General features: G+C 40.2%; 7 non-coding genes across 7 annotated transcripts; all 7 read left to right on the plus strand.

The window, feature by feature from the left end:
* Positions 1 to 1,900: 1,900 nt before the first annotated feature.
* Positions 1,901 to 2,065, plus strand: LOC143025058 (U1 spliceosomal RNA). The gene has a single exon (XR_012966360.1). It is a non-coding gene; the product is annotated as a U1 spliceosomal RNA (small nuclear RNA).
* A 1,704-nt stretch (positions 2,066 to 3,769) lies between these two features.
* LOC143025040 (U1 spliceosomal RNA) lies at positions 3,770 to 3,932 on the plus strand. Its single transcript, XR_012966343.1, has one exon. It is a non-coding gene; the product is annotated as a U1 spliceosomal RNA (small nuclear RNA).
* Positions 3,933 to 5,930: 1,998 nt separating this feature from the next.
* Positions 5,931 to 6,095, plus strand: LOC143025057 (U1 spliceosomal RNA). The gene has a single exon (XR_012966359.1). It is a non-coding gene; the product is annotated as a U1 spliceosomal RNA (small nuclear RNA).
* Positions 6,096 to 7,782: 1,687 nt separating this feature from the next.
* Positions 7,783 to 7,945, plus strand: LOC143025064 (U1 spliceosomal RNA). The gene has a single exon (XR_012966365.1). It is a non-coding gene; the product is annotated as a U1 spliceosomal RNA (small nuclear RNA).
* A 1,721-nt stretch (positions 7,946 to 9,666) lies between these two features.
* Positions 9,667 to 9,829, plus strand: LOC143025033 (U1 spliceosomal RNA). The gene has a single exon (XR_012966337.1). It is a non-coding gene; the product is annotated as a U1 spliceosomal RNA (small nuclear RNA).
* Positions 9,830 to 12,841: 3,012 nt separating this feature from the next.
* LOC143025041 (U1 spliceosomal RNA) lies at positions 12,842 to 13,004 on the plus strand. The gene has a single exon (XR_012966344.1). It is a non-coding gene; the product is annotated as a U1 spliceosomal RNA (small nuclear RNA).
* Positions 13,005 to 14,659: 1,655 nt separating this feature from the next.
* LOC143025042 (U1 spliceosomal RNA) lies at positions 14,660 to 14,822 on the plus strand. Its single transcript, XR_012966345.1, has one exon. It is a non-coding gene; the product is annotated as a U1 spliceosomal RNA (small nuclear RNA).
* Positions 14,823 to 20,509: the final 5,687 nt, after the last annotated feature.

Genomic DNA, 20,509 nt, shown 5'->3' on the forward strand with positions numbered 1-20,509 from the left:
GTGGGTAACTCGAGCGCGATATTTTTGGTAGTAGGGGACTGCGTTCGCGCTATCCCCTTAACTAATACATTGCCTAAGGAAGTGACAAAGCATTGTGTTAGTACTGAGCCCCTACATCGCGGTTAACCCATTAGTCTTTTCCTCGAGAAAGTTAAGCAAACGAAACAATCCCATTCAAAGATGGTAGAACACACTATATAAAGTCCCGGGATCGGAGCTCCGCGAAATGGGTCACATTTGTAAATCACAAAAAAGCCACTGTCGAAACTTAACTCCAAACGCTATGTATGCCAGGCAGTTTCTTGGATCATGAATTCCAAAAGAAGAAATCTCGAAATATTTTCAGGTTCTCTCAATTTATCGTTCGTCCACTTTTTTAACATGCTTTCTCTGGGCCAGGGTTGCCAGATGTAAACTGCCGAAAGTCGCGAGCTGCAGGACTAAAAGTCGCAAATTTCTGACTAAAGTAGCCCAATATATGGGTATACATATATATATATATATATGTATATAATATAATATATATATATATATATTTTTTTTTTTTTTTTTTCAATTTTTCTAATAGTTTGTTTGATTCTTGAGGGGAGGTCAAACACAATACTTCCGAGATCCATTATGTTATTGATGTTATTTTGATGTTATTTTGTGTTATATTTTTCGTTCAATAACATCATGGATCTCGGAAGTATTGTGTTTGACCTCCCCTCAAGAATCAAACTAACTATTAGAAAATTTGAGAAAATCACTAAGAAGATAGTTGATTTTGAATTAGCTCTGGTCTTCAATCGAACATGTGTATTCACATGTCTACAAGAAAACTTACTGCCCATTTATACTAATATATATATATGTATATTATATATATATGTATATATATATAATATATATATATATATATATATATACTTACCTACAATCAACTTCTAGAGTGGTCATTTTCTGATTCTCCACTCAAAGATGATGCGAGATGCGAGCGGGACGATCTACCACGTTGAATACGTTCCTGTAATATTCATATTCGAATACGTACATTTCGTACTGTGAGTCTGCGGGCCGAGAAGCGAGCGAGACGATCTAGCACGTTGAATACGTTTCTGTTCATTTTCATCCTACGTACAAGTCTCAAATCGGTCTAAGGTTGCCTGCTTGGTTTTACCAAGAAAAAAATGACAAACTGTCGCCAAAAATATGCCAAAATTACTTCCTGAATGCAGAAATAATCACTACTCCATTAGTCTTCATGAATGCACAAGTAATAACTACCAGTCTTCTCATTAGTAGCCCAAAAGGAGCCCAACTAACTTCAAAAGTAGCCCAAAATGTTGCAAGTCGCAAAACTCATATATAAGTCCCGCCGAGCTTTCAAAAGTAGCCCAATTTGCGACTTGTAGCCCAATCTGGCAACCGTGCTCTGGGCTGTGAAAAATCATTTCGCGAGTTAGGGTGGTCGGGGGATGGGTTGCTTATTAGTAATTTCGGACGTTTTCATTTTATTGATATGCCCAACTGGTTTTCATCAATAGTTCTATTGGAAATCAAATGTAAACCAAAGCAAAAAAATTAAACCTTAAACTAGACGAACTTATTTGAATGGTAAATAGAAAGGAATATGATCCAATGTGGAAACTTCAGCGATGACGTCCAGGATCTAGCACACACACACACATACACACACACACACACACAAATTGAAAACGCATCGTATGTTTTTTTTCTCATGCTTGTTGTAGTTTTATAAATGAGAAAAAAATTATATTTGGGTGATAAGATAGAAACTTTGTACAGAAGTTAAGTTCTGCCAAACATTGTGGAAATTTTCCATAGGATATGGTGAAGAGATTTACCCTTTGAGTCAGCGGCACCGTCCAGTTGGAGGGCTTGTACACTTCTACAAAGCATACTTACCTGGCGCAGGAGATATACCATGATCACGAAGGTGGTTCTCCCAAGGCGAGGCTCCCCATTGCACTCCGGTGTTGCTGACCCTTGCGATTGCCTCAAATGTGGGTAACTCGAGCGCGCAATTTTTGGTAGTAGGGGACTGCGTTCGCGCTATCCCCTTACACAAAATAATCGTATAAAATATTACCAAGCTTAGACGTCTAGACTTCTGAGAGCATACATCGGAATTCACCGATATTAACCTACTTGCTCGAGCGAGTCAAGCATACTAAACACCATTCCAAAATAGTACAAGTCTCCTGACCCTTGCGATTGCCCAAAATGTGGGTAACTCGAGCGAGATATTTTTGGTAGTAGGGGACTGCGTTCGCGCTATCCCCTTAACTAATACATTGCCTAAGGAAGTGACAAAGCATTGTGTTAGTACTGAGCCCCTACATCGCGGTCAACCCATTAGTCTTTTCCTCGAGAAAGTTAAGCAAACGAAACAATCCCATTCAAAGATGGTAGAACACACTATATAAAGTCCCGGGATCGGAGCTCCGCGAAATGGGTCACATTTGTAAATCACAAAAACGCCTCTGTCGACACTTAACTCCAAACGCTATGTCTGCCCGGCTGTTTCTTCCATCATGAATTCCACAAGAAGAAATCTCCACATATTTTCAGGTTCTCTCAATTCATCGTTCGTCCACTTTTTTAACATGCTTTCTCTGGGCCAGGGTTGCCAGATGTAAATTGCCAAAAGTCGCAAGCTGCAGGACTAAAAGTCGCAAATTTCTGACTAAAGTAGCCCAATATATAGGTATACATATATATATGTATATATAATATATATATATATATATATATATATATATATATATATATATATGCTTACCTACAATCAACTTCTAGAGTGGTAATTTTCTGATTCCCCCCTCAAAGATGATGCGAGATGAGAGCGGGACGATCTACCACGTTGAATACGTGCCTGTAATATTCATATTCGAATACTGTACGTACATTTCGTACTGTGAGTCTGCGGGCCGAGAAGCGAGCGGGACGATCTAGCACGTTGAATACGTTTCTGTTCATTTTCATCCTACGTACAAGTCTCAAATCGGACTAAGATTGCCTGGTTGGTTTTACCAAGAAAAAATGACAACTGTCGCCAAAAATATGCCAAATTATGCCAAAATTACTTCCTGAATACAGGAATAATCACTACTCCATTAGTCTTCATGAATGCACAAGTAATAACTACCAGTCTTCTCATTAGTAGCCCAAAAGTAGGCCAACTGACTTCAAAAGTAGCCCAAAATGTCGCAAGTCGCAACACTCAAATTTAAGTCGCGCCGAGCTTTCAAAAATACCCCAATTTGAGACTTGTAGCCCAATCTGGCAACCGTGCTCTAGGCTGTGAAAAATAATTTCACGACTTTAGGTGGTCGGGGGATGAGTTGCTTATTAGTATATTCGGACGTTTTCATTTTATTGATATGCCCAACTGGTTTTCATCAATAGTTCTATTGGAAATCTAATGTAAATCAAAGCAAAAAAATTAAGCCTTAAACTAGACGAACTTATTAGAATGGTAAATAGAAAGGAATATGATCCAATGTGGAAACTTCCGCGATGACGTACAAGATCTAGCACACAAAAAACAAATTGAAAACGCATGGTATGTTTTTTTTTTTTCTCCTGCTTGTTGTAGTTTTATAAATGAGAAAAAAAATGAAAATTGGGTGATAAGATAGTAAGTTTGTACAGAAGTTAAGTTCTGCCAAACATTGTGGAAATTTTCCATAGGATATGGTGAAGATATTTACCCTTTGAGTCAGCAGCACCGTCCAGTTGGAGGGCTTGTACAATAGTATGTAGCATACTTACCTGGCGCAGGAGATACCATGATCACGAAGGTGGTTCTCCCAAGGCGAGGCTCCCCATTGCACTCCGGAGATGCTGACCCTTGCGATTGCCCCAAATGTGGGTAACTCGAGCGCGCTATTTATGGTAGTAGGGGACTGCGTTCGCGCTATCCCCTTACACAAAGTAATCGTATAAAATATTACAAAGTTTGGATGACTCCTGAGAGCATACATCGGAGTTCACCGATATTAACCTACTTACTCGAGCGAGTCAAGCATACTAAACATCATTCCAAAATAGTACAAGTCTGCTGACCCTTGCGATTGCCCCAAATGTGGGTAACTCGAGCGCGATATTTTGGGTAGTAGGGGACTGCGTTCGCGCTATCCCCTTAACTAATACATTGCCTAAGGAAGTGACAAAGCATTGTGTTAGTACTGAGCCCCTACATCGCGGTTAACCCATTAGTCTTTTCCTCGAGAAAGTTAAGCAAACGAAACAATCCCATTCAAAGATGGTAGAACACACTATATAAAGTCCCGGGATCGGAGCTCCGCGAAATGGGTCACATTTGTAAATCACAAAAAAGCCACTGTCGAAACTTAACTCCAAACGCTATGTATGCCAGGCAGTTTCTTGGATCATGAATTCCAAAAGAAGAAATCTCGAAATATTTTCAGGTTCTCTCAATTTATCGTTCGTCCACTTTTTTAACATGCTTTCTCTGGGCCAGGGTTGCCAGATGTAAACTGCCGAAAGTCGCGAGCTGCAGGACTAAAAGTCGCAAATTTCTGACTAAAGTAGCCCAATATATAGGTATACATATATATATATGTATATAATATATATATATTTTTTTTTTCAATTTTTCTAATAGTTTGTTTGATTCTTGAGGGGAGGTCAAACACAATACTTCCGAGATCCATTATGTTATTGATGTTATTTTGATGTTATATTTTTCGTTCAATAACATCATGGATCTCGGAAGTATTGTGTTTGACCTCCCCTCAAGAATCAAAGAAACTATAAGAAAAATTGAGAAAATCATTAAGAAGATAGTTGATATTGAATTAGCTCTGGTCTTCAATCGAACATGTCTACAAGAAAACTTACTGCCCATTTATACTAATATATATATATATATATATATATATATATATATATATATATACTTACCTACAATCAACTTCTAGAGTGGTCATTTTCTGATTCTCCACTCAAAGATGATGCGAGATGCGAGCGGGACGATCTACCACGTTGAATACGTTCCTGTAATATTCATATTCGAATACGTACATTTCGTACTGTGAGTCTGCGGGCCGAGAAGCGAGCGAGACGATCTAGCACGTTGAATACGTTTCTGTTCATTTTCATCCTACGTACAAGTCTCAAATCGGTCTAAGGTTGCCTGCTTGGTTTTACCAAGAAAAAAATGACAAACTGTCGCCAAAAATATGCCAAATTATGCCAAAATTACTTCCTGAATGCAGAAATAATCACTACTCCATTATTCTTCATGAATGCAGAAGTAATAATTACCAGTCTTCTCATTAGTAGCCCAAAAGTAGGCCAACTCACTTCAAAAGTAGCCCAAAATGTTGCAAGTCGCAAAACTCATATATAAGTCCCGCCGAGCTTTCAAAAGTAGCCCAATTTGCGACTTGTAGCCCAATCTGGCAACCGTGCTCTGGGCTGTGAAAAATCATTTCGCGAGTTAGGGTGGTCGGGGGATGGGTTGCTTATTAGTAATTTCGGACGTTTTCATTTTATTGATATGCCCAACTGGTTTTCATCAATAGTTCTATTGGAAATCAAATGTAAACCAAAGCAAAAAAATTAAGCCTTAAACTAGACGAACTTATTTGAATGGTAAATAGAAAGGAATATGATCCAATGTGGAAACTTCAGCGATGACGTCCAGGATCTAGCACACACACACACATACACACACACACACACACAAATTGAAAACGCATCGTATGTTTTTTTTCTCATGCTTGTTGTAGTTTTATAAATGAGAAAAAAAATTATATTTGGGTGATAAGATAGAAACTTTGTACAGAAGTTAAGTTCTGCCAAACATTGTGGAAATTTTCCATAGGATATGGTGAAGAGATTTACCCTTTGAGTCAGCGGCACCGTCCAGTTGGAGGGCTTGTACACTTCTATATAGCATACTTACCTGGCGCAGGAGATATACCATGATCACGAAGGTGGTTCTCCCAAGGCGAGGCTCCCCATTGCACTCCGGAGTTGCTGACCCTTGCGATTGCCTCAAATGTGGGTAACTCGAGCGCGCAATTTTTGGTAGTAGGGGACTGCGTTCGCGCTATCCCCTTACACAAAATAATCGTATAAAATATTACCAAGCTTAGACGTCTAGACTTCTGAGAGCATACATCGGAATTCACCGATATTAACCTACTTGCTCGAGCGAGTCAAGCATACTAAACACCATTCCAAAATAGTACAAGTCTCCTGACCCTTGCGATTGCCCAAAATGTGGGTAACTCGAGCAAGATATTTTTGGTAGTAGGGGACTGCGTTCGCGCAATCCCCTTAACTAATACATTGCCTAAGGAAGTGACAAAGCATTGTGTTAGTTCTGAGCCCCTACATCGCGGTCAACCCATTAGTCTTTTCCTCGAGAAAGTTAAGCAAATGAAACAATCCCATTCAAAGATGGTAGAAGACACTATATAAAGTCCCGGGATCGGAGCTCCGCGAAATGGGTCACATTTGTAAATCACAAAAACGCCTCTGTCGACACTTAACTCCAAACGCTATGTCTGCCCGGCTGTTTCTTCCATCATGAATTCCACAAGAAGAAATCTCCACATATTTTCAGGTTCTCTCAATTCATCGTTCGTCCACTTTTTTAACATGCTTTCTCTGGGCCAGGGTTGCCAGATGTAAATTGCCAAAAGTCGCAAGCTGCAGGACTAAAAGTCGCAAATTTCTGACTAAAGTAGCCCAATATATAGGTATACATATATATATGTATATAATATATATATATATATATATATATATATATATATATATATGCTTACCTACAATCAACTTCTAGAGTGGTAATTTTCTGATTCTCCCCTCAAAGATGATGCGAGATGAGAGCGGGACGATCTACCACGTTGAATACGTTCCTGTAATATTCATATTCGAATACGTACATTTCGTACTGTGAGTCTGCGGGCCGAGAAGCGAGCGGAACGATCTAGCACGTTGAATACGTTTCTGTTCATTTTCATCCTACGTACAAGTCTCAAATCGGACTAAGGTTGCCTGGTTGGTTTTACCAAGAAAAAATGACAACTGTCGCCAAAAATATGCCAAATTATGCCAAAATTACTTCCTGAATACAGGAATAATCACTACTCCATTAGTCTTCATGAATGCACAAGTAATAACTACCAGTCTTCTCATTAGTAGCCCAAAAGTAGGCCGACTTCAAAAGTAGCCCAAAATGTCGCAAGTCGCAAAACTCAAATTTAAGTCGCGCCGAGCTTTCAAAAGTAGCCCAATTTGAGACTTCTAGCCCAATCTGGCAACCGTGCTCTAGGCTGTGAAAAATAATTTCACGACTTTAGGTGGTCGGGGGATGAGTTGCTTATTAGTAATTTCGGACGTTTTCATTTTATTGATATGCCCAACTGGTTTTCATCAATAGTTCTATTGGAAAGCTAATGTAAATCAAAGCAAAAAAATTAAGCATTAAACTAGACGAACTTATTAAAATGGTAAATAGAAAGGAAAATGATCCAATGTGGAAACTTCCGCGATGACGTACAAGATCTAGCACACAAAAAACAAATTGAAAAAGCATCGTATGTTTTTTTTCTCATGCTTGTTGTAGTTTTATAAATGAGAGAAAAAAAATGAAAATTGGGTGATAAGATAGTAAGTTTGTACAGAAGTTAAGTTCTGCCAAACATTGTGGAAATTTTCCATAGGATATGGTGAAGAGATTTACCCTTTGAGTCAGCAGCACCGTCCAGTTGGAGGGCTTGTACACTTCTATATAGCATACTTACCTGGCGCAGGAGATACCATGATCACGAAGGTGGTTCTCCCAAGGCGAGGCTCCCCATTGCACTCCGGAGATGCTGACCCTTGCGATTGCCCCAAATGTGGGTAACTCGAGCGCGCAATTTATGGTAGTAGGGGACTGCGTTCGCGCTATCCCCTTACACAAAGTAATCGTATAAAATATTACAAAGTTTGGATGACTCCTGAGAGCATACATCGGATTTCACCGATATTAACCTACTTGCTCGAGCGAGTCATGCATACTAAACATCATTCCAAAATAGTACAAGTCTGCTGACCCTTGCGATTGCCCCAAATGTGGGTAACTCGAGCGCGATATTTTTGGTAGTAGGGGACTGCGTTCGCGCTATCCCCTTAACTAATACATTGCCTAAGGAAGTGGCAAAGCATTGTGTTAGTACTGAGCCCCTACATCGCGGTTAACCCATTAGTCTTTTCCTCGAGAAACTTAAGCAAACGAAAAAACCTCATTCAATGATGGTAGAACACACTATATAAAGTCCCGTGATCGGAGCTACGCGAAATGGGTCACATTTGTAAATCACAAAAACGCCTCTGTCGACACTTAACTCGAAACGCTATGTCTGCCCGGCTGTTTCTTGCATCATGAATTCCAGAAGAAATCTCCACATATTTTCAGGTTCTCTCAATTTATCATTCGTCCACTTTTTTAACATGCTTTCTCTGGGTCAGGGTTGCCAGATGTAAACTGCCGAAAGTCGCGAGCTGCAGGACTAAAAGTCGCAAATTTCTGACTAAAGTAGCCCAATATATAGGTATACATATATATATATATATATATATATATATATATATATATATATATATATATATATATATATATATATATATGTATATAATATAATATATATATATATACTGCCCTAAAATCAACTTCTAGAGTGGTAATTTTCTGATTCTCCCCTCAAAGATGATGCGAGATGCGAGCGGGACGATCTACCACGTTGAATACGTTCCTGTAATATTCATATTCGAATACGTACATTTCGTACTGTGAGTTTGCGGGCCGAGAAGAGAGCGGGACGATCTAGCACGTTGAATACGTTTCTTTTCATTTTCATCCTACGTACAAGTCTCAAATCGGACTAAGGTTGCCTTGGTTGGTTTTACCAAGAAAAAAATGACAAATGTCGCTAAAAATATGCCAAATTATGCCAAAATTACTTCCTGAATGCAGAAATAATCACTACTCTATTAGTCTTCATGAATGCAGAAGTAATAACTACCAGTCTTCTCATTAGTAGCCCAAAAGGAGCCCAACTGACTTCAAAAGTAGCCCAAAATGTCGCAAGTCGCAAAACTCAAATTTAAGTCGCGCCGAGCTTTCAAAAGCAGCCCAATTTGAGACTTGTAGCCCAATCTGGCAACCGTGCTCTGGGTTGTGAAAAATGATTAAGCGAGTTTAGGTGGTTGGGGGATGAGTTGCTTATTAGTAATTTCGGACGTTTTCATTTTATTGATATACCCAACTGGTTTTCATCAATAGTTCTATTGGATATCATATGTAAACCAAAGCAAAAAAATTAAGCCTTAAACTAGACGAACTTATTAGAATGGTAAATAGAAAGGAATATGATCCAATGTGGAAACTTCCGCGATGACGTACAAGATCTAGCACAAAAAAACAAATTGAAAACGCATCATATGTTTTTTTTCTCATTCTTGTTGTAGTTTTATAAATGAGAAAAAAAATGAAAATTGGGTGATAAGATAGTAAGTTTGTACAGAAGTTAAGTTCTGCCAAACATTGTGGAAATTTTCCATAGGATATGGTGAAGAGATTTACCCTTTGAGTCAGCAGCACCGTCCAGTTGGAGGGCTTGTACACTTCTATTTAGCATACTTACCTGGCGCAGGAGATACCATGATCACGAAGGTGGTTCTCCCAAGGCGAGGCTCCCCATTGCACTCCGGAGATGCTGACCCTTGCGATTGCCTCAAATGTGGGTAACTCGAGCGCGCAATTTTTGGTAGTAGGGGACTGCGTTCGCGCTATCCCCTTACACAAAATAATTGTATAAAATAATACGAAGCTTAGACGACTTCTGAGAGCATACATCGGAGTTCATCGATAACCTACTTCCTCGAGCGAGTCAAGCATACTAAGCACCATTCCAAAATAGTAAAAGTCTGCTGACCCTTGCTATTGCCCCAAATGTGGGTAACTCGAGCGCGCAATTTTTGGTAGAAGGGGACTGCGTTCGCGCTATCCCCTTAACTAATACATCGCCAAAGGAAGTGACAAAGCAAACTATCCGGTAATAGATTCAATTTGGAAGTAGGTAGAAACAACTTTGCCAATCGTGTAGTTAATGAATGGAATAAACTTCCTGCACAGGTAGTGCAATGTAGTTCAGTTCGAAGCTTTAAGACTCATTTAGATAAACACCTAAGCAAGATGCTGTAATAATTATAATCTATTTTATATTATTTGTTTTTGCTTTGTTATCATTTGTCGTTTGATTTTCATTTATTATTAGCTATGTGCCAATTTGTTATTATTTACTGTTTACCTGTTTGTTTGCTATTCAACTATACCTATGCATTTATTTATGTATTTTGTTTGTTGCATACATTATTATAGTTTTTTTTTTAATTATTATTCTATTATTATTATCGATTTTTTTTCGCACCCGACCTAGATATGGACCAAAAGGTCTCCTGTCGGCATGCTCCGCCTTTGTAATCCTTTGTGTTAGTACTGAGCCCCTACATCGCGGTTAACCCATTAGTCTTTTCCTCGAGAAAGTTAAGCAAACGAAACAATCTCATTCAAAGATGGTAGAAGACACTATATAAAGTCCCGGGATCGGAGCTCCGCGAAGTGGGTCACATTTGTAAATCACAACAACGCCACTGTCGACACTTAACTCCAAACGGTATGTCTACCCGGCTGTTTCTTGCATCATGAATTCCAGAAGAAAAATAATCTCCACATATTTTCATGTTCTCTCAATATATCGTTCGTCCACTTTTTTAACATGCTTTCTCTGGGTCAGGGTTGCCAGATGTAAACTGCCGAAAGTCGCGAGCTGCAGGACTAAAAGTAGCAAATTTCTGACTAAAGTAGCCCAATATATAAGTATACATATATATATATGTATATAATACATATATAAATATATATGTATGTATATATATACATATATATATATATATATATATATATATATATATATATCACAACTAACACCAAAGAAAAAGTTGCGTAAGCGGAACTATATATTTCGATTGCTACCTGCAATCCTCTTCAGTAGTACAAAGTGGCAGGGAGGAGGCTATCTTAAGTAGCAACCTCTTACATAAGAAAGGGAACACGAGAAAATACAGAACATCTCTGCCCCAACCCTAGTTGACCTGAGGCTGACACGAGGTCGGGTCAGGGGGAGGGGGAGGAAGCTTGTTGACAATATTTTTGGTGATGAATAGTCCTGAAATGATGTCTGGGGTCCATTGACCCTTGGAAATATTCATCGTGGGCAGATAATCAATGTTGATTCCACCATTTTCCTTCTGAACCCACACCCTGATTTGTAAATGAGATCAGATTTCTCCCAGTCCATCCGGTGATTAAATTTATCAACGTGTTGAAACACTGCTGAATTTATTTGGCCATATCTAATCGACCTTTTGTGTTCATTTAATCTTGTCAGGACTATTCATCACCAAAAATATTGTCAACAAGCTTCCTCCCCCTCCCCCTGACCCGACCTCGTGTCAGCCTCAGGTCAACTAGGGTTGGGGCAGTGATGTTCTGTATTTTCTCGTGTTCCCTTTCTTTTGTAAGAGGTTGCTACTTAAGATAGCCTCCTCCCTGCCACTTTGTACTACTGAAGAGGATTGCAGGTAGCAATCGAAATATATAGTTCCGCTTACGCAACTTTTTCTTTCGTCCGACTGTGGTGTTAGTTGTGATTTATAAATGTGTTACTACATTTCTCACCTGTGATATATATATATATATATATATATATATATATATATATAAATATATATATATAAATATATATGTATATATATACTTACGTACAATCAACTTCTAGAGTGGTAATTTTCTGATTGTCCACTCAAAGATGATGCGAGATGCGAGCGGGACGATCTAGCACGTTGAATACGTTCCTGTAATATTCATATTCGAATACGTACATTTCGTACTGTGAGTTTGCGGGCCGAGAAGCGAGTGGGACGATCTAGCACGTTGAATACGTTTCTCTTCATTTTCATCCTACGTACAAGTCTCAAATCGGACTAAGGTTGCCTGGTTGGTTTTACCAAGAAAAAAATGCAAACTGTCGCTAAAAATATGCCAAATGATGCCAAAATTACTTCCTGAATGCAGAAATAATCACTACTCCATTAGTCTTCATGAATGCAGAAGTAATAACTACCAGTCTTCTCATTAATAGCCCAAAAGGAGCCCAACTTACTTCAAAAGTAGCCCAAAATGTCGCAAGTCGCAAAACTCAAATTTAAGTCGCGCCGAGCTTTCAAAAATACCCCAATTTGAGACTTGTAGCCCAATCTGGCAACCGTGCTCTGGGTTGTGAAAAATGATTTGGCGAGTTTAGGTGGTCGGGGGATGAGTTGCTTATTAGTGATTTCGGACGTTTTCATTTTATTGATATACCCAACTGGTTTTCATCAATAGTTCTATTGGGAATCAAATGTAAACCAAAGCAAAAAAAAAAAAAAAAAAATTAAGCCTTAAACTAGACGAACTTATTAGAATGGTAAATAGAAAGGAATATGATCCGATGTGGAAACTTCCGCGATGACGTACAGAATCTTGCACACATAAAACAAAGTGAAAACGCATCATATGTTTTTTTCTCATTCTTGTTGTAGTTTTATAAATGAGAAAAAAAAATGAAAATTGGTTGATAAGATAGTAACTTTGTACAGAAGTTGAGTTCTTCCAAACATTGTGGAAATTTTCCATAGGATATGGTGAAGAGATTTACCCTTTGAGTCAGCAGCACCGTCCAGTTGGAGGGCTTGTTCCTGTATGTATAGCATACTTACCTGGCGCAGGAGATACCATGATCACGAAGGTGGTTCTCCCAAGGCGAGGCTCCCCATTGCACTCCGGAGATGCTGACCCTTGCGATTGCCTCAAATGTGGGTAACTCGAGCGCGCAATTTTTGATAGTAGGGGACTGCGTTCGCGCTATCCCCTTACACAAAATAATCGTATGAAAAATTACCAAGCTTAGACGCCTTCTGAGAGCATACATCGGAGTTCACCAATATTTACCTACTTGCTCGAGCGAGTCAAGCATACTAAACACCATTCCAAAATAGTACAAGTCTGCTGACCCTTGCGATTGCCCCAAATGTGGCTAACTCGAGCGCGATAATTTTGGTAGTAGGGGACTGCGTTCGCGCTATCCCCTTAACTAATACATTGCCTAAGGAGGTGACAAACCATTGTGTTAGTACTGAGCCCCTACATCGCGGTTAACCCATTAGTCTTTTCCTCGAGAAAGTTAAGCAAACGAAACAATCCAATTCAAAGATGGTAGAAGACACTATATAAAGTCCCGGGATCGGAGCTCCGCGAAATGGGTCACATTTGTAAATCGCAAAAACGCCACTGTCGACACTTAACTCCAAACGCTATGTCTGCCCGGCTGTTTCTTGCATCATGAATTCCACAAGAAAAAATCTCCACATATTTTCAGGTTCTCTCAATTTATCGTTCGTCCACTTTTTTAACGTGCTATCTCTAGGCCAGGGTTGCCAGATGTAAACTGCCGAAAGTCGCGAGCTGCACGACTAAAAGTAGCAAATTTCTGACTAAAGTAGCCCAATATATAAGTATACATATATATATAATATATATATATATACTTACCTACAATCAACTTCTAGTGGTAATTTTCTGATTCTCCACTCAAAGATATTGCGAGATGCGAGCGGGACGATCTAGCACGTTGAATACGTTCCTGTAATATTCATATTCGAATACGTACATTTCGTACTGTGAGTCTGCGGGCCGAGAAGCGAGCGGGACGATCTAGCACGTTGAATACGTTTTTGTTCATTTTCATCCTACGTACAAGTCTCAAATCGGACTAAGGTTGCCTGGTTGGTTTTACCAAGAAAAAAAAATGACAACTGTCGCCAAAAATATGCCAAATTATGCCAAAATTACTTTCTGAATGCAGAAATAATCAATACTCCATTATTCTTCATGAATGCAGAAGTAATAACTACCAGTCTTCTCATTAGTAGCCCAAAAGGAGCCCAACTGACTTCAAAAGTAGCCCAAAATGTCGCAAGTCGCAAAACTCAAATTTAAGTCGCGCCGAGCTTTCAAAAGTAGCCCAATTTGCGACTTGTAGCCCAATCTGGCAACCGTGCTCTGGGCTGTGAAAAATCATTTCGCGAGTTTAGGTGGTCGGGGGATGGGTTGCTTATTAATAATTTCGGACGTTTTCATTTTATTGATATGCCCAACTGGTTTTCATCAATAGTTCTATTGGAAATCAAATGTAAACCAAAGCAAAAAAATTAAGCCTTAAACTAGACGAACTTATTAGAATGGTAAATAGAAAGGAATATGATCCAATGTGGAAACTTCAGCGATGACGTACAAGATCTAGCACACAAAAAACAAATTGAAAAAGCATCGTATGTTTTTTTTCTCATGCTTGTTGTAGTTTTATAAATGAGAGAAAAAAAATGAAAATTGGGTGATAAGATAGTAACTTTGTACAGAAGTTAAGTTCTGCCAAACAATGTGGATATTTTCCATAGGATATGGTGAAGAGATTTACCCTTTGAGTCAGCAGCACCGTCCAGTTGGAGGGCTTGTACTATAGTGTATAGCATACTTACCTGGCGCAGGAGATACCATGATCACGAAGGTGGTTCTCCCAAGGCGAGGCTCCCCATTGCACTCCGGAGATGCTGACCCTTGCGATTGCCTCAAATGTGGGTAACTCGAGCGCGCAATTTTTGATAGTAGGGGACTGCGTTCGCGCTATCCCCTTACACAAAATAATCGTTAAAAATATTAATAAGTTTGGACGACTCCTGAGAGCATTCATCGGAGTTCACCGATATTAGCCTACTTGCTCCAGCGAGTCGAGCATACTAAACACCATTCCAAAATAGTACAAGTCTCCTGACCCTTGCGATTGCCCAAAATGTGGGTAACTCGAGCGCGACATTTTTGGTAGTAGGGGACTGCGTTCGCGCTATCCCCTTAACTAATACATCGCCTAAGGAAGTGACAAAGCATTGTGTTAGTACTGAGCCCCTACATCGCGGTTAACCCATTAGTCTTTTCCTCGAGAAAGTTAAGCAAACGAAACAATCCAATTCAAAGATGGTAGAAGACACTATATGAAGTCCCGGGATCGGAGCTCCGCGAAATGGGTCACATTTGTAAATCACAACAACGCCACTGTCGACACTTAACTCCAAACGCTATGTCTGCCCGGCTGTTTCTTAGATCATGAATTCCAGAAGAAAAAATCTCCACATATTTTCAGGTTCTCTCAATTTATCGTTCGTCCACTTTTTTAACATGCTTTCTCTGGGTCAGGGTTGCCAGATGTAAACTGCCGAAAGTCGCGAGCTGCAGGACTAAAAGTCGCAAATTTCTGACTAAAGTAGCCCAATATATAAGTATACATATATATATATGTATATTATATATATATGTATATATATATATATATATATACTTACCTACAATGAACTTCTAGAGTGGTAATTTTCTGATTCTCCCCTCAGAGATTTTTTTTTTTTTTTTTTTTTCATCTTTAAGGCTATCGACCTATAATGAGGTCATTAAGCCTGGTGTGAACCTGCGATCCTTTTTATTCTACCATTATAATTTCCACAATAGTCCTGTAGTGCGCAAATGAAATACTACTTTGTCAATAAGTAAACGGTTGTCGGTCAAAAGATTTGTGGTGCTTAGCTGAATTTTCTTAAGTTTGCAGTGTTGTATAAGCGCTTGGCGCTGTGTGTTGTATCTTGAGCAGTGTATGAGTATGTGTCTTATGGATAGTATAGTGTTGCAGGTGTTGCATTGGGGAGGAAATACGCCGTTAATGTATGGGTTAAGGTGGGTGAGGCGGGTCGAGTTCATCCTCAGTCTTGCTATGGCGATTTCCTCCTGTCTGTTATTTCTGTATGATGTCGACCAATCTGTTATGTGTTCCTTTTGTTTGTGCGAGATGTCAAGGTTGTTCCACTGGAGTTGCCAGTGGGTGTGTAATTGTTTTCTTAATACAGAATTGAAGGTTCCTATGTCCAGGGGTATGTCTGTAATAGAGTCTTTTTCTAAGGCAGTTTTGGCTAAGGTGTCCGCTTTCTCATTCCCGAAGATCCCAATGTGACTGGGAACCCAAGAGAGAGTAATGGACTTGTTAGTTATCGACAATGTGCTAATGATTTTGCCCAAGAGGAAGTTCTCCATATGGTTACCTGACTTAATTGACTGAAGTGCACTTAGTGAATCTGTGAATATGACGAAATTACTATGTGTGTCAGATTGAGCATATTCTATGGCTTGATATATACCGTAGAGTTCGGCGATATATATGCTCGTATGGTCCGGCAATCTGAACATCATCCGGGTTTTGTTGCAGTATAACCCTGTCCCAGTTTTGGGGCCGCACTTGGAGCCATCAGTGTACAGTGCCCTGTGGTCATTGTAATTTACTCATGGATGGTCTCCAGGGTCTTCTGTTTGAGTTCTTCTGTGGAAGACTTTTTCTTGAGTTCTTGAATGTTGATCTTGAGGGCGATGCTTTTCCACGGTGGTAAGTGGGTGGCTTCCATCTGCTCTATTGACCACAGTGGCACTAAATATTGCTCACACAAGGATCGGGTCCTGGTGGAAAGGGGATTTAGGCTGGAGCTGGTGAAGTGTTTGTGTTGTTTGATCGTCTCCTTGCAGGGATGTCGAGGGATACGGAGCACTTTGGCGACGTATCGGAGTGCAAGGAGTTCGCGCCTGTAGTGGAGGGGGGGTACGTTTGCTTCAACCTCCAGCCTCTCGATCCTTGTGCAGCGTAATGCTCCAAGTGCTATTCTTAGGCCTTTGTTTTGGATGATGTTCAGGGGTTGTAACGTGGTTGGTGTTGCCGAACCATATATCTGACACCCATAGTCTAGTTTAGATCTAATCAGGGACTTATAAATCATTAGGAGGGGTTTCCTATCTGCTCCCCAATTTGTGCCCGTTAGTTTACGTAGCAAGTTAATTCTCTTGTTGCACGCATCAACTAGGTATTTTACATGGGCCTTCCAGTTTAGCCTGGAGTCCAGTTTCAGGCCAAGGAAAAAGGTTGAGTTTTGTACTGGAATGGGGTTACCATGTAATTGCAGATTTATTTCTGCCTGGGCTCTGCGTGAAAATACAATTGCTGTTGACTTTAATTCCGAAAACTTAAATCCCCATTTGTCAGACCAGTCCTGGAGCGAGTCCAGGGCCAGTTGTACGCGAGAGCCGGAAAACTTGGCGTTCGGTGAGGAATGCCAGATTCCGACGTCGTCAGCGTATAATGAGTATTTAAGGTTCCGAGGTGGAGCGGGTAGAATATCGTTTATGAGTAACATAAATAATGTGGGACTTAACACACTTCCCTGTGGTACGCCATTTTCTTGTGTGCGTACTGTTGAATAGAAATTTTGATTTTTGACCGAAAATGTACGGTCTTTTAATTTTTTTTGAATGAAAATAGGGAGATTCCCTCTAAGGCCAAGTGCATAGAGTTTTTCGAGGATACCACGTCGCCATGCCATGTCGTAGGCTCTTTCTAAATCTAAAAAAGCAAGCAACAAGATATTCTTTCCTCTCGAAGGAGGAGAGGATATCTTGTTCTAAGTTGACCAAATGGTCAAGACTACTATTTTTCCTGAAACCACATTGGGCAGGAACTATTAAATTTTGAGACTCTAGGATGAATTTTAATCTGTTATTGGCCATACGTTCTAATACTTTGCATAAGCAGTTGGTAAGCGCTATAGGGCGATAAGAGGAAGGACTTTTTGGGTCCTTCCCCTTTTTGAGAATAGGTATGACGTGGGCATGTCTGCATGATTTTGGGAATTCTTGACTAATCCAAATTGCGTTGTATATTTCTAATAATTTTTTCAGTGAAATTGAATTCAAATGTTGCAGCATCTCATACCTAATCTCATCTGGGCCAGCAGAGGTTCCTCTACACGAGCTTAAGGCTTGTTGAAGCTCGTGTAGTTGGAAGGGGGTGTTATAATCGTGGTGTGTCTGTGTATGGAAGATCAGAGGTTCTGCTTCCCGTCTTTGTTTGTGTTGTAAAAAGGTTGGTGAATAGTTATTTGTGTTGCTTGTTTGCGTAAATGTGTCTGCGATTGTGTTTGCGATGTCCAGATGAGCATCTACAAACGTGTTTCCAAAGGTTAGGGTCTTAATGTTTGGTGTGTATTTGCCGTCGATTTTACGGACGGCTGACCAGATTTGTGATAGAGGAGTGTTTATGTTTATTGTGGAGATGTAATCATGCCAAGACTTTCGTTTGGCTTGTTTTATTGTTCTACGGGCCTCTGCTTGCGTCTTTTTAAAAGTAATAAAATTTGGTGGAATGGGTTTATTTTTAAAAGTTCGGTAAGCCCTATTCCGCTTGCAAAGTGCTTTTCTGCAGTCTGATGTCCACCAGGGAACTCTATGCTTGTGAAATACCGAGGTTTTTGGTATATGCTTAATAGCTGAATTCAAAATTGAGTTTGATAAATTTAATATTTTGTCATCCATATTATCCCCTGTGATGTTGACGTTGGTGGTTGTGCGATACATTTCCCAGTTGGCTTTTTTGATGTAAAATTTGGGACAGGGGGGGGGGTTGTCTCCGTAGGCTGGAGGAGCCGTAGCGTGGTCACCCCCTATTTTTAATATTACTGGGAAATGATCGCTGAGCATGGTGTCATCATGCGTATTCCATTGCGTGTTGTCAGACAACGCAGGAGATGATATGGATAAATCTATACATATTGTCTACTCGAGTGGGACTGCCAGTGTTTAGGAGGACCAGGTTGTTAGAGTTGAGCACTTCTTCCATCTGCTCCCCTCGACGAGAGGTTTTGTTGCTACCCCACATGCGATGGTGGGAGTTGAAATCTCCCACTATCAGTTTGTGGTGGGGTAGTTGTTTTATTAGCTCGCTTAATTCCTCTAGTGGGAAACGAGGGTCGGGAGGTAAAGGGAGCAGATGGTCACGAGTTTGTTGTGTAGCTTTGTTTTTATAGCGACTGCTCCTAAGGTGGTGGCCATTGGTAATTCCACTTGGGGAAGGCAGTCGCTGACTGCTATTGCGACCCCCCCTCCAGGCGCCAACCTGTCCTTCCTGTAGGTGGTATAGTTCTTAAGTCTGAACTGAACACTGGGGTCAAGGTGAGTCTCTTGTAGACATATAACTCGAGGGGTTGTTGAGCAAATTAAAAATTGTTAAGTCATTTAATTTACTTCTAACACCTCGGCAATTCCACTGGATTATTATTATTATTATTATTATCATTATTATTATTATTATTATTATTATTATTATTATTATTTTTTTTTTTTTTAATCTGCTTCGGTTTCTTCCTTTCTTGGCCTTAGTGGGAGAGGTGTGTTTAGCCCCGGATGAACGGTCTGGGCTAGAAATTGGACTTAAAAGTCGTTTTTGGGAAACGGAGATCTCCATATTGACATCCTCTTCAGTACGTGTGGGCACACGTTTGGAAGGCTCTGGGATGGCCGGGGAAGGAAGGTGCGAGTGAGTTTGCCTGTTACTTTGGCGGTGTTCTTTGTCCTTGGAGTGCTTGCTCTCTGTTTGCGTTTCAATGGTTCTATAGGTTTTCTTTACTGCCGAAGCATAGGAAGTTGCTCCGGAGGTACTAGTTGGGGTAACTAGTCTTTCCATCACACGCTTCCTTGCTTCGTAAAAGGATATGCCACAAGTTGCTTTTTCGGTACAAATTTGTTTTTCTATATTGAAGGTTGGACAGTCTCGGGAGGTGGATGCATGGTTATTATTGGAGGGGCAGTTAACACATTGAAACACCTTGGCAGAGCAAGCATCCATGGGATGTTCGCCTGCACACTTACCGCATACGACTGTTTGTTTGCTGCAGAATTTGGCTAGGTGACCATATTTGAAGCATTTGTTGCAGCGTAAAGGGTTGGGGACATATGGTCGTGTTGGGACATGGATATATCCAATTTTGACATGATCAGGGAGGGTTGTGGAATTGAACGTGAGGATTATGTGAGGCGTGTTCACTCGCATGTTCTTTTCCCGGTCCAGTCGCGTGATAAACTTAACATCTAGAATGCCTTCAGATTTCATCTCTTCAAGGATGTCACACTCGTCCATGGTCATCAAATCTCTGCAGTGGATTACTCCTCTGCAGGAGTTGAGTGACCTAGGGAGGGATGCAACAACATCGAAGGAATGAAATTTCCTGGCCTTGAGCAAATCGCGAGTAGCTTTTCCAGAGTTGGTGGTGATTTGGAGGTCTCCGCTTCTAAGTTTTTTAACTTGGTTAATATCGTCCGTGAATTGAGATAGACATTTCTTAAGCATAAAAGGATTGAGGTCAGCTAATCGGGTTTGGTCGCAATGTAGAAACACATGTCTAGCCTTGTCAGGGGAAGTCTTCCTAGTTTGCAGGGATGGAGTTGAGGACTCCATCCTGCGCATTG

This window comes from Oratosquilla oratoria, chromosome 4 (assembly GCF_046742065.1).
Source record: "Oratosquilla oratoria isolate Oo_2021 chromosome 4, ASM4674206v1, whole genome shotgun sequence".
Lineage (NCBI taxonomy): Eukaryota > Metazoa > Arthropoda > Malacostraca > Stomatopoda > Squillidae > Oratosquilla > Oratosquilla oratoria.